Consider the following 5,379-nt stretch of genomic DNA (forward strand, 5'->3'; position numbering starts at 1 on the left):
GCATCGAATTTTGATTTCGGAAAAAAACAAAATTGAAGGCAGTCTTTCGCAAACAATACGAAAATAAGCAAGTACTGATGAAGCTCTGTGGAAATGTGATGTGGACTCGAAACGTTCATCCTGTTTCTACCACCACAGATACTGACCGTTTGTTGAGTTTTTACAGCACTTTTCTGTTTATATTTTAGTGCAGACAGAGATTGTGCATCAGTCACAGAGTCAGGAACAGTCAGTTGGACAGTCACAGAGTCAGGAACAGGAACAGCAACAATTCTTAATCCGCTGGTTTCAAATTCCACATTGAGTTAGGAACCAGAAATACTGAAGCAGGGAAGATGCAGTGAACCTTTCTGAAAGACTGATCAGAGCCCGGTTGGAGTATTCACCCATTCTGAGCAGGACACTTTAGGAAATATGACAAGGTGCTGGAGGTAGCGAAGGGGAGATTTACTAGGCTAGTCCCAGAGGTGCGGGACTACCGTTATTTGAAGCTGGAGTGTTCTTCCAGCAGAGGAAGTTAGGAGGAGGATTAATGAAGCTGTTCAAAATGCTGAAGTCGATGGGAATAATTCCATTGCGAGAAAAGGCGGTAACTGCAAGAGAGAAAGTTGACAAAACAAGCAGAGGGGGAAATAGGAAGAGTTTCTTTGATGCAGCGGATTGTTCTGATCTGAAATTCACTGCCTGAAAGGATGGAGGAAGCAGATTCAAAAAATACTTTCAGAATTTATTTCAATGAATCCGTGAGGTTACAGGGAAGAGGAATGAAACTAACTAACTGGATAGGTCTTCCCGAGAGACCGCACAGCCAAGACGGCCCGAATGGCTTTCTTCTGTGCGGCATCATTCTATTATTCAATGGGCTTTGGGGACAATCGACATCACCCCCGGGTTTGCTGCCGACACTGGTCCCTTCCACACGATGACTTGTTTATTTCCGATTTTAATTTCTACAGCATCGACAGCCGTGATCTCAGCTGACCCAGTCGAGCATTCTGGATTCCCGCCCTAAACAGGCTCGGAGGGTTGTGCTGCATTGTTCTTTGCTCTTTGTTCTAAACCTCTCCACTTCTCCAGCTCCCTCCGCTCTTGAAGATGCTTCTTTGAACACGTTTTTGTCAACTAACCGAATCCCGCCTTCTGCAATTCCTCAGCAGCTTTGTTTTATTTTTAATACAATTTTTAGGATCATTTGGATTTTTTGTTGTTGCAATATTGAAGAGCTTCTAGCTGGCAATGGTGGTACACCGAGGGGCACAGCCGCCTCCAAGCAATGGAGCCAGACTCCTTGCCAGGACAGCTGAATGCATTGATTTCTAAACTCAAATCAGAAACCCCAAGCTCGGAGCTAGTGTCGGGCAGCAAACCCGGGGTGATGTCGATTGTCCCCAAAGCCCATTGAATAACAGGATGATGCCGCACAGAAGAAAACCATTCGGCCAGCCTTGCCTGTGCGGTCTCTTTGGAAGACCTAGCCGGTTAGTTTCACTCTTCTTCTCTGCAACTTCACGGATTCATTGAAATCCATTCTGAAAGTTATTACTGTACCTACTTCCTCCGCCCTTTCAGACAGTAAGTTCCAGATCAAATCAATCCGCGGCATCAAAGAAACTCATCTCAGTCCCCCCTCTGTCTTTTGTCAATTTTCTCTCCTGCACTTACCACCTCTCTATCAATTGGAACAAGTTATTCCCAAAGAATTCAGCATTTTGAACAGCTCCATTAAACCAGCTCTTAACTTCCTCTGCTGGAAGGGGAACACTCCAGCTGTCTCCTCACTTCAAATAACTGTAGTCCTGCATCTCTGGTACTCATCTAGTAAACATCAAACCAAGCTAGAATCACAGACAGAATCTCGGCGACTGTGGCAAGGACTAAACAACATAATGGGCTACAAAGCGAAGCCGAGCAGTATCTCCGGCAGCAGCGCACCCCTCCCCAATGAACTCAATGCATTCTCTGCTCGGTTCGAGCAGGTAACCAACAATCCGCTGTCGAGTGCCTCAGCAGCCCATACCTCACCCATACCCACCATCACAGCTTCCAAAGTCAGATCGGCCTTCCTGAAAGTGAACCCTCGGAAGGCGACGGGCCCGGACGGGATCCGTGGTCGTGCACTCAGAGCCTGCGCGGACCAGCTGGCAGAGGTATTCGCGGTCATCTTTAATCTGTCCCTACTCCACTCCGAGGTCCCCACCTGCTTCAAGAAGACCACCATTATACCGGTGCCAAAGAAAGACCAGGCAACGTGCCTCAATGACTACCGTCGTAATGAAGTGTTTTGAGAGCTTGATCATGAAGCGCATCACCTCCATACTCCCAGAACACTGCAATTCACATACTGTCGCAACCGGTCCACAGGAGATGCCATTTCCCTGGCACTACACTCATCCCTAGAGCATCTCGACAACAAGGACTCTGACATCAGACTCCAATTTATTGACTACAGCTCCGCCTTCAATACCATAATCCCAGCCAACCTCATATCAAAGCTCCAAAACCTAGGACTTGTCTCGCCACTTTGCAACTGGATCCTCGATTCTCTGACCAACAGACCACAAACAGTAAGAATGAACAACAACACCTACTCCACAATAGTCCTCAATACCGGGGCCCCACAAGGCTGCATACTTAGCCCCCTACTCTACTCCCTGCACACACACGACTGCATGGTGAAATTTGGTTCCAACTCCATTTGCAAGTTTGCTGACGATATGACCATAGTGGGCCGGATCTCGAATAATGGCGAGTCAGAATACAGGACGGAGATAGAGACCCTAGTGGAGTGCTGCAGCGACAACAATCTCTCCCTCAAAGCCAGCAAAACTAAAGAGCTGGTCATTGACTTCAGGAAGCAAAGTACTCTACACACCCCTCTCAGCATCAACGGGGCCGAGGTGGAGATGGTTAGCAGTTTCAAATTCCCAGGGGTGCACATCTCCAAAAATCTGTCCTGGTCCACCCACGTCAATCCTACCACCAAGAAAGCATAACAGTGCCTATAGTTCCTCAGGAAACTAAGGAAATTCGGCATGTCCACATTAACCCTTACCAACCATTACAGGCCCACCATAGAAATCGTCCTATCTGGCTGCATCACAGGCTGGTATGGCAACTGCTTGGCCCAGGACCGTAAGAAACTTCAGAGAGTCGTGAACACCGCCCAGTCCATCCCACAAACCTGCCTCCCATCCATTGACTCCATTTACACCTCCCGCTGCCTAGGGAAAGCGGGCAGCATAATCAAAGATCCCTCCCACCCGGCTTACTCACTCTTCCAACTTCTTCCATCAGGCAGGAGATACAGAAGTCTGAGAACACGCACGAACAGACTCAAAAACAGCTTCTTCCCCACTGTCACCAGACTCCTAAATGACCCTCTTATGGACTGACCTCATTAACACTACACCCTGTATGCTTCATCCGATGCCGATGCTTATGTAGTTACGTTGTATACCTTGTGTTGCCCTATTATGTATTTTCTTTTAACCCCTTTTCTTCCCATGTACCTATGATCTGTTGAGCTGCTCGCAGAAAAATATTTTTCACTGTACCTCGGTACACGTGACAATAAACAAATCCAATCCAATCCAATCCAAAATCTCCCCATGACTACCTCTCGCACCTTGTTATCTTTCCTAAAGTGTGGTGTCCGGAATGGGTGACTGATCAGTCATTCAGAAAGGTTCAGTATATCTTCCCTGCTTTTATATTGCAGTCCCGTTTCTGGTTTCTAACTCAGTGTGGGCTCTGAATTTTGAATCCAAAGGATTGAGGATTGTTGTCCAACTGACTGTTCTTGATTCTGTGACTGATGAACAATTTCTATCTGCACCAAAATATGAACAGAAAAGTGCTGGAAAAAACTGAACAAATGTACAGGATTTGTAGAGGGAGAAACAGAGAACTTTTAGAGTTCCTGTCACTCTCCCTCAGAGGTTTATCAGCACTGCCTATTTTCTAGAGCAGAAAGAAGTCGTACAACACCAGGTTAAAGTCCAACAGGTTTGTTTCAAACACCAGCTTTCATTGCACTGCTGCTTCCTCAGGTGAATGAAGATATGTTCCAGAAACATATATATGGACAAATTCAAAGATGCAAGACAATGCTTAGAATGCGAGGTAATTAAGTCTTTACAGATCCAGATAATTAATTACCTGCAAATGCTCGCATTCTAAGCATTGTCTTGGATCTTTGAATTTGTCTATATGTATGTTTCTGGAACATACCTCTTCATTCACCTGAGGAAGGAGCAGTGCTCTGAAAGCTAGTACGAAGTCTTACAACACCAGGTTAAAGTCCAACAGGTTTGTTTCGCTGTCACTAGCTTTCGGAGCGCTGCTCCTTCCTCAGGTGAATGAAGAGGTATGTTCCAGAAACACATATATAGACAAATTCAAAGATGCCAAACAATGCTTGGAATGCGACCATTAGCAGGTGATTAAATCTTTACAGATCCAGAGATGGGGTAACCCCAGGTTAAAGAGGTGTGAATTGTATCAAGCCAGGACAGTTGGTAGGATTTCGCAGGCCAGATGGTGGGGGATGAATGTAATGCGACATGAATCCCAGGTCCCGGTTGAGGCCGCACTCATGTGTGCGGAACTTGGCTATAAGCTTCTGCTCAGCGATTCTGCGTTGTCGCGCGTCCTGAAGGCCGCCTTGGAAAACGCTTACCCGGAGATCAGAGGCTGAATGCCCTTGACTGCTGAAGTGTTCCCCGACTGGAAGGGAATATTCTTGCCTGGTGATTGTTGCGCGATGTCCGTTCATTCGTTGTCGCAGCGTCTGCATGGTCTAGTGTTTGCTAGTGTTTGAAAATAACCTGTTGGACTTTAACCTGGTGTTGTGAGACTTCTTACTGTGCTCACCCCAGTCCAACGCTGCCATCTCCACATCATTATTTTCTGGAAGCTGCCAAAGTCTTGCCTTGAATTTTGTGTTTTTCGAAATTAAAATTCAGCACCTCCCCGTCGGGGAATTGAACCCCGGTCTCCCGCGTGACAGGCAGGGATACTAACCACTATACTAACAAGGAACACGCTTCTGCTGATCACAGGACAATTCAATTCCTTCAATTCCACTCATCTGCCGATATGTGCGTCAACGACCATCAGAACTCCCAGCTGGGAATTGAAACAGTCAGCTCCATTGGAGAAGGTATCCTGTCATCTCCTCCTCTCACTGCGAGATAACTGAGGGGGACCCCAGCCGCTTCAGGTCCACATTTAGTGGTTAATTCCTCAAATGATTGACTCATCCCCTCAGATAAAAGCAAATTACTGTGGATGCTGGAATCTGAAAGAAAAACAGGAAATACAGGACAATTTCAGCAGCTCTAACAGAATCTGTTGAAGAGGAGGGGGCTAACGTTTCGA

At 46.6% G+C, this 5,379-nt stretch overlaps 1 non-coding gene across 1 annotated transcript; it reads right to left on the reverse strand.

Moving 5' to 3' along the window:
• Positions 1-4,967: 4,967 nt before the first annotated feature.
• trnad-guc (transfer RNA aspartic acid (anticodon GUC)) lies at positions 4,968-5,039 on the reverse strand. The gene has a single exon. It is a non-coding gene; the product is annotated as a tRNA-Asp (tRNA).
• Between the last annotated feature and the right edge of the window lie 340 nt (positions 5,040-5,379).

Source organism: Scyliorhinus torazame, chromosome 4 (assembly GCF_047496885.1).
Source record: "Scyliorhinus torazame isolate Kashiwa2021f chromosome 4, sScyTor2.1, whole genome shotgun sequence".
NCBI lineage: Eukaryota > Metazoa > Chordata > Chondrichthyes > Carcharhiniformes > Scyliorhinidae > Scyliorhinus > Scyliorhinus torazame.